We start from the raw sequence: 12636 nt of genomic DNA, 5'->3' as shown, positions 1-12636 counted from the left end.
TTCCTTCCAAAGGATCTTTTCCTCGTGTGTGTGTGTGTGTGTGTGTGTGTGTGTGTGTGTGTGTGTGTACATGATCATATAGTGTGAGTGCAGAAGACAACCTCAGGGTCAGTTCTGCCTTGTTGGGAAAGCCACACAGGCTAGCACAAGCGTCAGGAGTCTCCTGTCTCCGCCTCCAGCTGGCTGTAGGCGCACGGAGATGGTAGACTCACAGCACTGTAAACCAGTGCTTCTCAGCCTCCCTAACATTGTGACCCTTTAATACAGTTCCTCGTGCTGTGGTGGCCCCCAACCATAAAAGTATGTCGTTGCTAGTCCAGAGCTGTAACTGTGCTAGTTTTATGAATTGTAATATAAATATCTGATATGTGACCCCTGTGGGAGTCACAACCCATAGGTTGAGAACCACTGGTTGTTAAGTGGCCAGCCTTACAGAGGCTCCGGCATTCAGACTCGGGTCTGCAAGCTTGTAGTGTAAGCTCTTTACCCACCGAGCCATCTTCTGCCCACATCCCTGCCCCTGCCCCTGCCCCTGCCCCTGCCCCTCCCCCTGCCCCGGCCCGGCCCCTGCCCCTTTAAAGGCTTTTAATGAGCCCCCCAAAGGCCCTAAAGCTTAAGGACCTGCGTAAGGGGCCATCTGGGGGCGGGGTTGGGGGCGGGGTAATTTCATCCTTGATTTTAGAAGGAAACAAAACTGTTGGAACTCGGGTTGGAAGCCAAGCGCTGCCATGGCGCCAAGAGAACCCTTGTGGCAAGGTGCCAAGCTCTGCTTAGCAACTGGCCAAAGCAAACGCCTTGTTGGCCATGGGTTCTAGCTGATGCTCGGCTGGGTGTAGGCCCTCAAAGTACCTTACGAGGAACTTTTATCATTGGGCCACACTGCTCAACGGAAACCCAAGTGTCATCCTCAGCCCCTGGGGGGAGGCTCTCACTGTGTCTCCTCTACCCTGTCTTCCGAGGAGGGAATAGACTCCCCAGGGGAACTGAGGTGCTGCTCCCTGAGTGAAGAGTTAACAGCCCCTGGGGAGACACTTCAGTTCCTATTAAATTCATCCTGTTGAGTCAGCTTCCCAGGCTTAGACGTTGCTGAAGAAAACAGTGGCTCAGTTCTCATTCCTAGTTGCCTGTTCTAGCACTGTGAACAGACAGTAAGCCTACAAGTTCCCCCTCCACCATCAGGCATGCACACACGCACACACACACACACACACACACACACACACACACACACACACACGCACACACATATACATGCACACCCACACACATGCCCTCCTGCCACAAGCCTGTCCTAGACCTCCCTGTGTCACCATGTATTGGGTCAGGACCTCACACCCCAGTGGCACCTCCACCAGCGTCACTCTCCTGATGCTGTTTGGCTCTTTTAACTCTTCTAGAGAAGTGATATGGCTGGAGGAGGAGGGAGCCTTGCAAGATCTCACACACACACACACACACACACACACACACACACACACACACACACACACACATCTCCTGTGGATTTCAACCTTATAGCCCTAGGAGCAAGGTGCCTCACTCTGCAGTCCCAGCAGTGACAGGCCAGGAGGGAAGGGGTGTGTGCTCTGAATGGGAGGCCTCAGAACCCTAGTTTCCTGCCTCCTCACCCCCCCCCCCCGCCCCCCTCAGGCTTGCATCACTTCCCCAGGATCCCACCCTCCTAGGAAGCCACTGCCTGGCTTCCAAAAAAGGAATTTTCACTCGGGATTGATCCTGTTGAGTCAGCCACTTCTCTAGCTCTGGTGTTCTGTTGCCAGCCAGGGGTGGGGGGTGGGGGTGGGGGGCTGGCTGTCCTTTTCCTTTCAGAATGCAGGGGAGGGGGAGGGGGCCAGAGGATGCCACCAAGGGAGACATAGGGAGGGACAGAGCTCTGACCACCCACCCCCTCCCCGTGAGAAGGGGCTTGCAGCTTGGAGGACCACCTGGTGCTGGGAAACTTCTGAGCAGGTGGTGGTCAGCCTGCCTTTGTCTTCAGCTCCCCAAGCTAGTTCGTGTTCCCGGAAGGCGCAGCTTCTCCCAGAATTCTCCCGGGAGACCTGCTGGGAGAAAGGCACAAAGGTTGGTACTGACTCATCAAAGACTGCAGAGGGCTCTTTAAAGAGCCTTTGAAGCTGAGAGCGAGGAGCCAGTTAACAGCCACCCTATATAAGGAGTGGCCTCATCAAGAGACAGCTCTGTCTCTGGTTCAAATTAGGCAGCGTGTTTTCCAAATGTGACACTTTCTCATCCTGATAGTAGTTTTTCTACAGCTCGCACATCTCAGAGAGAACCAGGGGTAGAGGCTAGCTTGGCTCTGGCAGGAGTGCAGGGTATTGGGTGCTGCTGATACTCAAGTCCTTGGCGAACCCACCCATGTGGGTGTCCCTGTCAAGAGCTCTGTGTCCTGGATGGATAGGGCTACACACAAGAATACTAATTTATTCATGTCTAGAATAACAACTCAGGGGGGAAAAAAGAGGAAAAAGAAAAAGAAAGGTTCTCAGGAACTCAGAGTTGGTGGCTCTGGCGCTAAGTTGACCTTGATATTTCTTTTTTTTTTCCCCCTGGATTTTTAAAAAATTTTATTTATTTATTATATATTCAGTGTTCTGAATACATGTAGGCCTGCACACCAGAAGAGGGCACCAGATCTCCTTATAGATAGTTGTGAGCCACCATGTGGTTGTTAGGAATGGAACTCAGGACCTTAAGAACTCTTAACCTCTGAACCATCTCTCCAGCTGCCTCCCCTAGATTTTTAATTTTTATTTTATGTATATGAAGATTTCAACTACATGTATGTATGTGTCCCATGTGTGTGCATGGTGCCCATAGTGGTCAGAAGAGGGTGTCATCTGGGACTGGGGTTACAGAAGGTTGTGAGGGGAAAAAAAGGTTGTGAGGCACCATGTGGGTGCTGGGAATGGAACTCAGGTCGTCTGCAAGAACAGGTGCTCTTCAGTAAGTGCTGAGTCTCCTGGGTTGCCCACCTTGGTGTTTCTTAGTGGACCTCTTTTTTATTGTTTTATTTTATTTTATTTTTTGTTTTTTTGAGACAGGGTTTCTCTGTGTTATCTTGGCTGATCTGAACTTGCCTTGTAGACCAGGCTGGCCTCACACTCACAGTGATCCACCTGCCTCTGCCTCCTGAGTGCTGGGATCGTGGACCTCCTTTTTTCAAACAAACTAAAACAGATGCCCATGCCCACTGTGTCTGTCCCCCATATACACGAAAGCTAGTGGTTCTACCTTGTGGTCAGTGGGCCTGATCCAGAGCTTTCTGCCACAGCTTGGTCAGTGTGCCATCCAAATGCTAAAAACATAGAACGAAGTTATTACCTCATGGGCAAAATCAGGCTCCAGAGTAAACGCCCCTGCTGGGGGCAGATACGCTATCCACCCTCTAACTGTAAAATCAGGGTTCAGCTTAAGTGGACCAGGAATTCCATTCCTGGAGAATGCACTTTGCACACATTTTATTTTATTTTTATTATCATCATGGTCATCATCATCGAGACAGAGTCTCACCATGTAGCCTCGGCTATCCTGAAATTTACCATGTAGACCAGGCTGGCCTCAAACACACAGAAATCCACTGACTCCTTCCTCCCTTGTGGCTGGGCTTAAAGATGTGCTCCAAAGGCGTGGCACTTTGCAGAGATTTAAAATATGCAAACATCATGCCTTTGGTTGGCAGGCATCTCTCCATGGGCCACAATTCTGCTGTTACTCTTTTATCCACTCTTTGGAAAGCAACCGCTTCCCACCTGACACAGGGAACACCACTCAAGGACACCAAAGCCTACCGCTGGGATTTCACCTCATCTGAGTTCTTCCAACCTACACGGCTGCACACCTGTGCTTTTTTTTTTCCTTTACTTTTTATTTGATGTGTGTATTTGTTTTTGTTTGTTTGGTTTGGCTTGGTTTGGTTTTTCAAGACAGGGTTTCTCTGTGTACCCCCTGGCTGCCTTGGAACTCATTTTGTAGACAGGGCTGGCCTCGAACTCACAGAGACTCACAGAGGTCAACCTGCTCCCTGCTCCCCCCACCACCACCATCACCACCAACTGCTGGGATTAAAGCCTTGTACCACCACACCCAGCTAGTGTTTTTATTTTTTTCCCCTAAATGACACCCTTAGCCTTGCCTGTGTTTTGCACCAGATACTAAGAAACAACAAATACCTCCACACTCTAGAGATGCCCTGGGGCAGAGGCCACTCACCATGCTGGCTGCTTTCCCCCACAGCTCCAGGCTTTTAAAAATGTGGCTCCTCTTCAATAAGGAAGGCCTGCATGCTCTCAGCACGGAGGTGAGCCTCTGCCTGTAAGGATGGATGGCTGTCCTCAGCCAGGGTCCCTCAGTCTCTTGCACTGACCTAGTCTAAGTCACAGGCAGAGAGAACGTTGGGTAGTAATTCTCTTTTCCCTCCCTCCCACCTCCTGTGGGACTCCTGGTCTTTGTCACCATTGTCTTCAGCTCTTCTCAGGCGGGCTCCACAGTGAAATGTGTGAATGGGCTGAGCCTGGTTGGCAGCTTAAAGCCACAACCCTGAGTGGAGTGGCTACCAAAAGGAGGCTCTACTGCATTTAAGGGAGTTGGCTTTCTGTCTGCAGGAGCAAACACACACCCCTCCATGACAGAGCCCACCACTCATTCAGACTGTCTTGGTCAGGAGTGACTTTGAGGTTGTACACAATAGCATCTGCCACTTGTCACTGGGGAAAATTCCCTTCATTTCTCTGGATGAGTCAAACATGGGCAAAACCACAGTAGGTCACATGACAGAGGCCATTGAGCCGTCACCCTGCTTCAGCTGCGAAATGTCTCAGGACATGACACTCGATTATCTTGGTATTATACCAAGACCCCATAGTACCACAGACACAGGAAGGGCTTTTTAAAATATAATTTTTATCTGTATTGGTATGATCTCCTGGAACTGGAGTTACAGACAGTTGTGAGCTGCCATGTGGGTGCTGGGAATTGAACCCAGGTCCTTTGGAAGAGTAGCCAGTGCTCTTAACCACTGAGCCATCTCTCCAGCCCGGAAAGTTTCTTGTTTTGTTTTGTTTTGATTTGATTTGATTTAGACTTTCTTTCTTTCTTTCTTTTTTTTTTTGGGGGGGGGTTGTTTGTTTGTTTTTGTTTTGTTTTTTGTTTTTGGAGACAGTGTTTCTCTGTGTAACAGAACTTGCTGGAACTTGCTCTGTAGTCCAGGCTGGCCTCAAACTCACAGAGATCCACCTGCCTCTGCTTCCCAGGAGCTGGGATTAAAGGCTTGTGCCACCACCACCTGGCCTCTTTTTTTTTTTGAAAAGTGCATCTTATGGTCCAAAAAAAATACGGTAAAAAGGAGGGCTCTGCTTCCAGAGTAAACCCAGAACCATGCATCATCATTTGCCCTCAGATCTCTAGCTTTCCCCTCCTGGTTTAGGTATGTTCAGAATAACCCAAGTTCTGCACAGCACTGTTCACCTTGCCCCAGCTTCCTGAGTAAGAACCTTTGAGCCCAGGAGTGGAGGCCAGAAACTTTAAAAATAGTTTTTAAATCAGGCCGTGGTGGCTCACAGCTTTAATCTTAGCATTCAAAAGGCAGAGAGGCAGGTGCACCTCTGAGAGTCTACATAGCAAGTCTGTGTTCTACACAGCAAATCCCAGTACAGAACTATACACGGAGGACTTGATTATAAAACATTTACAGTCTGTTGATAACTGTACTTAATATTTAAAGTAAGACAGCTAAGGCCACCATTATGATGTTCTACCTGTGAGGAAGCTTTAGGCCTGGAAGATGCATTCACCAGTGACGCACATGCATGAAGTTGGAGCCACTCCAGGCGCTTCCTGTTCTTCCTTGCCTTCCAAGATCGAGCTGGTGATCTACGACAGAGCTGAAGGAAGCTTAGTCAATAGACACCATAGAATTTAACAGCTTCCCACTCGGGAGGCAGAGGCAGGCGGATCGCTGTGAGTTCGAGGCCAGCCTGGTCTACAAAGCGAGTCCAGGACAGCCAAGGCTACACAGAGAGACCCTGTCTCGAAAAACCAAAAAAAAAAAAAAAAAAAAAAAAAAAAAGAAATTAACAGCTTTCATTCTCTCTGAGGAGAAAAAATATGCCAGAGAAATTTGATATTTTTAACATATCTGACCCATTTTTCTTCTGTAAAAATGAGAAATAAAAACATTTACTATAATTAGATACAAGCAGTCTCTTTCTTTTACCTGTTTTTTTTTTTTTTTTTTAATTTTTCAAGACAGGGTCTCTCTGTGTATCCTTGGCTGTCCTCGACTCACTTTGTAGACCAGGCTGGCCTCGAACTCACATTGATCCGCCTGCCTCAGCCTCCCAAGTGCTGGGATTAAAGGGTGCGCCACCACGCCCGGCCCTGTTTTTTTTTTTTAAAGATTAATTTATTATGTATACAGTGTTCTGCCTGCACACCAGAAGAGGGCACCAGATCTCATTCTAGATGGTTGTGAGCCACCATGTGGTTGCTGGGAATTGAACTCAAGACCCCTAGAAGAGCAGACAGTGCTCTTAACCACTGAGCCATTTTTTAGGAAGTATATATATTAATAAATCTAAGAAAAAAAAACAAATAACCTTGAATGATGATCCATAGAGGTTCATTATTCTAGTTTCTAACTTGTATATGTTTAGAATGTTCTAGAATGGCCAGGCGTGGTGGTACACACCTGTAATCCCAGCACTCAGGAGGCAGAGGCAGGCGGATCTCTGTGAGTTTGAGGCCAGCCTAGTCTACAAAGGGAGTCCAAGACAGCCAAGGCTACACAGAGAAACCTTGTCTCAAAAAACCAAAAATTTTTTAAATTTTAAAAAATATTCTAGATTGAACTGTTTTTTGAAATTTTGATACTGCCTTCCTCCCAGGAAGCTGAGTAAAATAAGAATCTTTTCTCCTCAACTCTGATGACTACTGTCTCCCACCACCCCATCTTATAGTAGCCACTGGGCTTGGGGGATGGAACCACGCCCCGACCACACCAGGCTTTGTGGAGCTAGGCTTCAGGGCCTTGTTACCATTGAAGCCCCTGGCTTTCTGTAGATGCAGTTAGAGATTGGAGCATTCTCCTGAACAGTTGATGGCAGTCGGGGCAGCTGGATCAGCTGGTCATAGCACTGGCCTCCCTTACCCAGATCCCAACTTGTTCTAAGATGACTTAGGAAGGAGGTGCGGGCACACACACACACACCACACATACACATACCACACACACACACTACACACACAAACACACATATACACACTACACACACACACATACACACATACACCACACACACCACAGACACACACCACACAAACACACACACACTACACACATACACCACAAACACACACCACACACACAGACACATACCCCACACACATACACACACCCCCCACACAGAGACACACACCACACACACACCCCACACACAGAGACACACATACCATACACCACACAAACACACACACAACACACATACATACCACACAAACACACACGCACACACACACACACATACACCATGCTATGATGGACAGAGGACCCTTCTGCCTTCTATTCTCAGCCGCGTTTCCAGCATGCTTGGATCCATAATCCATGAAGGGGGTTGACCTGGGGTGCGGGAACGGGGAGTATCCTCAGCTGTCTGGGTGTCACCACCTGCTCTGGATTCTTCAGGCCTGTTGTTGCCTGCCAGACCTGGTCTAGGTGGCAGATGGTCACATAAAAATAGCCCCAGGGCCCTTAACGGGCCACTTCTCCAGCTGTTCTGAGTGGAAGGCAGATGAGAGGGTGGTGGAGGAGGACAGTCCCTGGCTAAGCCTGAGGGTGGTGCCCAGCTGCTCCCAGTGTGGTCACCGTTGGGCAGCAAAAGCTCTACCCAAGCAGAACACCTTAGAAGCACAGGCCAGGATTTTCATCTCAGGCAACAAAGTGTGGTGACCCCAGCTCTCCCTGGCAGAATCCTCTCCACGGTTATGGACCTAGACAACAGCTCCTTCTATTCCACTGAAGCTGAAGGCAGTCTAGTAGCTTTGCCAGCACAAAAATGCCTTGATCTATGTGATGCTAAGTGTGTTTAAAGATTGAGGGGCTGAGCATAAAGGAAGCCTTAGGTTCCATCCTCAGCACTTAAATGAAAAACACCAAAGAAGTGGGGGTGGGGGTGGGGGTGGGGGTGGGGGTGGGGGTGGGGGACACAGGTGGATTAAAGCCACTTGCGACCAAACCTGACAATCTGGGGTTGATCTCCAGAACCCACAACAAAGAATAAAAGAACTGACACTCCTCTGACCTCCACACATGTGTTGTGGAGCGTTTACACAACACACACACACACGTGCACACAAATGTAAAGGGAGGTCAGGGAAAGGAGTTGCAGCAGCGGGTTTCCAAATGTCTGGCTCAGACTAGGCTGCTTGGCTTGGACAGGATAATCATCAAAAGAGACGGACTCTTAGCCGGGTGTGGTGGCACACGCCTTTAATCCCAGCACTCGGGAGACAGAGGCAGGCAGATCACTGTGAGTTCAAGGCCAGCCTGGTCTACAAATCGAGTCCAGGACAGCTAAGGCTACACAGAGAAACCCTGTTGAGAGAGAGAGAGAGAGAGAGAGAGAGAGAGAGAGAGAGAGAGAGAGAGATGGACTCTTGACAGACACCACTTTCCACCACTTTGTTTCCCCCTCGACTCTGGACCATGTCTTTGGGAGTTAATAACAAATTTAACTTGGTGGGGGGAGGGGAATGGTTAAGGAATTGAGGGGCTGAGAGTCGCAGGGTGGGCGGGGGAAGATGTTTTCTGAATCACTAGGCCAGCTGAGAGCCAGGGAGTGGCTGCTGAAGAATTCCAGAGAACAGCTGAGCCAGCTGGGGAGGGGCCAGCCAGGCTCCCTTAGTTAGTGTTCCACACAGTTACAGCTTCACCTTCCCAAAGAAGTAGCAAGAGTTTTACATCTCTTCTCACTTGCCTGCTTGTCCCAGCAAACCCTGAAGGCAAAGAGCGCCTGTCCCCAGCCCCGGAGCCTGACCAAAGCAAATATTCCACCTGCCAAGGGAAAAAACAAGGGTGTAGGTAGGGTAAAAGTCAACACTGGCGCTTGTGCCTTTGATAGTGAGCACGTCACACAGCAGTGTGTGTCTCTAATCTCTTCACCTCCTAACGGTGCATTTGGTGATGGGGACATGGAGGGTGGGGTGGGGGAGGGGCTCAGAGACAGACAGATCCAAATGTTCCAGAACAGTCCAGGGGCAGAAAGAGCTGAGAGGGAGGGATGCAAGCAACCTGAAGGGTTCTTGCAGACGTTTTTAGAAGTTAATGAACACATAGTCAGGCATCCAGGCAGCGTCTAGAGGCTGGAAACTTGAACCCAGGGACAGATCATTGTGGCCATGGGGAAAGCAAGCAATAGGAAGTGGGGCTCCCCACCACCACCATGAGGGAGTGGCCCTGGAATTCCTGCAGGACCCTGGGAATTCATGGTAGGGAGCCAGGCAGGGGAATAGAGGTGTGTGTGGACCAAACAAGACTTGGAGCTGGGTCGAACTAAAATAGCCCTTCTGCAGATAACATCACTACAGAAAGATGAAAGCAGCCCATGTGGGCACAGATTCTGGTGTGCAGGACTTTCACCAGGAAAGGGTATCTGTAGCCACAGACCAACTGGCCCATCATGAGCACAGTTTGGGAAACCATGGAGAGCCTGGAGGTGAAAGGTCAGAGGTCACTGGGCTGCTCCAGACGACACGGACTGTGAGTGCCACTCAGGCATACGATGTGTGGTCTGTATCCTCACCAAGTGGTGGTGTATCAGCAGCTTCTCCAGTTAACAGACAGAGAGCCCACAGTGGCCCTCACCTCTGAGACACTCAGGATCCACTGGATCCGCAGGTCCAGTCTGTCCATTTCTAGCATCCCTGAAGAGTCTGCTGGATCCAAACAAATAGATTCCACTGAAGATCTCACCCAGGGTGCCTCCTACCGGTCCCCTCACATCCCTTCTGTGTCCACTCCTTCCTCCTTAGCAGTCATGTAAAATCAACAGACAGACAAAATGGCGCCTTCCATAATGACTGGATGGGTTGGCAAGTTCCTGTGATCTTAGCCTTTGGGAGGCTGAGGCAGGAGGACTCATTGGAGACCGTGCCCCATTCAAGCAAAGAAACAAACAGAAAACCCAAGTAAAGAAGGATGAAAACCATTGGACCATCTCATCACTCTTACTATTTTTCTATTCTGCCGAGAAACATAAAAATTGTGCACCTTGATGGGTCACTGTGTGACGTTTCGATTCGGGTGTTCATTGCATGATGTACAAACCAAGGTGAGTTCCAGTTTGCTTTCTATTGCTGTGATGAACACCACAACCAGCCTATCATGAAGGGGAATCAGGGCAGCTGAGGCAGAGGCCATGGAGGGGTGCTGCTTACTGGCTTGCTCCCTGGGATTTGCTCGCTCTGCTTTCTCATAGAACCCAGGACCACCTACGTGCCTAAGGGCGGCAATTCCCACAGTGGATGCTCCCACATCAGTCATTAATCAAGAAAATGCCCCACAGGCTTGCCCACTGACATCCACCTAAAACTGATGAGCAATCTTCCCCCGTCACTCCCTCCCAGGTGCTCCACCTAGCCTCTGGTACCCACTACCCTTCAGTCAACATCTTATAATTATACATATGGACACATATAATTTTTTCAGTGATGGGAATTAAAATAAGGGTCTTGGGTGTGCTAGACAGATGCTGTAAGGCAGAGCCGAGTTCCTGGCCTGACATCTGAGAGTTACTTTTTTTTATCTGTTTCAGATGTTCCCAACAGCCCCTAAGGAAGCCCATTAGCACCGGTCACTGGCTGGCATGTTGCCAGCACTCCCTAAGAGAGAGCAAACCATGAATCATCATCAAACCCTGAAAATAATATTTGATAACTGGCATGGTCCTGACCCTCAACCTTCTACAGAGAAGGCCTTTGAACTCTGGGTCCTGTCTTTGAGCGACCCAGTAGGAGATAGAGCTGTGGAAAAGACAATCTTCTGTTATCTTGGCTAGGTACTTGTTTCGTTGTAAATTAAAGGGCTTGAGGACATATCTCATATCTCTGTATTATGCACACAAGGGCACAACACAGCTACCACCCTGCAGTGACGGTATCCTGCATAGCCAATGTGGTTTTTAGAAATGTTTTATTATTTTGGGCGGCTAGTGGGGGGGGGGGCGGCGTTTGTGTGGATGTGTACAATTAGAGGACTTTCAGGAGTTGATTTTTCTCCTCCCCAGTGGGATCCAAAAACTGACCTTGGATTATCACGTTTATGTGATAAGTATTTCTACACATGGACCATCTCCTTGGCCTCTACTCTGGTCTTGATTCTGTGATGAAGTCAGTGCCCCAAGGGGGTGTCTCTCCTGAGGCCTGTCCTATGGAGTGTGGGCTCACAGGCCTCTTCCCCACACCCATTAGGAAGCTTGGGCCCCCTAACCCCATGAGTGATCCTCAGGGATACTCCCCATAAAGACGTGAGCTGTCCGCCAGAAGTGTCTCTCGTAGCGCGGAGGTTGCACAGGAGAGGACGCAGCAGAGTTGGCAACCTCCCTTTCCATTGCACTTGCTTCTCAGCAGCAGCGTTTCATTCTCCCTGAAGCTGCCCCTAACCGGGGGCGGGGGCGGGCCTGTGTGATCCCATGAGTCACATCCTCTAGCACCCTGCAGGCTATGCCCAGTCTCCCTCAGAAGAATCCAGAAGGGAGGTGGAGGCCAGAGTGCCACTGCCCTTTCTCACCAGGTAACTCTCAGCCTCAGGCTCGGTGAAGGTCATACACCAACACGGTTCCTTTTCTGGAATGTGGACTGACAGCTACCTCACTCTTCACACCGGTCACCCAGGAACCCGTGCTCAGTTCCAAATTCAAAACACACCAAGGGAGGGCTGGAGAGAGGGCTCAGTGGTTAAGAACGCTGCATGCTCTTCCAGAGGTCCTGAGTTCAATTCCCAGCAACCACATGGTGGCTCACAACCATCTATAATGTGATTTGATACCCTCCTCTACAGATAAGGTACTCACACACGATAAATAAATAAAGTAAAACAAACAAACAAAAAAAATCAAAACACACCAGGGGGACAAAGATGTCTGCTGAAACACTATAATGCTCCTAATAGAAACCTGGAAACCCTCCAACTGCCCGCATACACGGAACAACTAAAACAAACACCAGGGCCAGCGAGATGGCTCAGCTGGTAGAGGAGCTTGCTCCCAACGATTCGAGACTGAGGGCCTGAGTGTGACCCCTGGAATTCATGTAAATATAGGAGGAAAGAACCAACTTCACAGCTATCCTCAGGTCTCCGTGTGTGCTGTCACGCACGGGTGCACAGATTTAAAAAAAAATAACAATTTTAAAGTGGAAATGAACGCCAGCACACACAGTGAGGTACAGCTCAGCAGTGTGTCTTGCTTAACATCGATGGTGCTTGCCTGATATCAAAGGCTCTACATTGTATGTCTAGTAGCACATGCTCACACACACACACACACACACACACACACACACACACACACACACACACTGCAGAGGTGGGGTGGGAATAGAAATTAAAAGGTTAAAGCACTTTTTTTG

General features: G+C 49.3%; 1 long non-coding RNA gene across 1 annotated transcript; it reads left to right on the top strand.

Moving 5' to 3' along the window:
- Positions 1–8827: 8827 nt before the first annotated feature.
- LOC311596651 lies at positions 8828–11105 on the top strand. The gene is made up of 2 exons (XR_014778918.1): positions 8828–10340; positions 10824–11105. It is a non-coding gene; the product is annotated as an uncharacterized lncRNA (long non-coding RNA).
- Positions 11106–12636: the final 1531 nt, after the last annotated feature.

This window comes from Acomys minous (genome assembly GCF_964271855.1).
Source record: "Acomys minous genome assembly, chromosome: 4".
In the NCBI taxonomy this organism is placed as follows: domain Eukaryota; kingdom Metazoa; phylum Chordata; class Mammalia; order Rodentia; family Muridae; genus Acomys; species Acomys minous.
The sequence above is the reverse complement of the archived record's forward strand: the minus strand, read 5'-3'. Positions and strand labels throughout refer to the sequence as shown.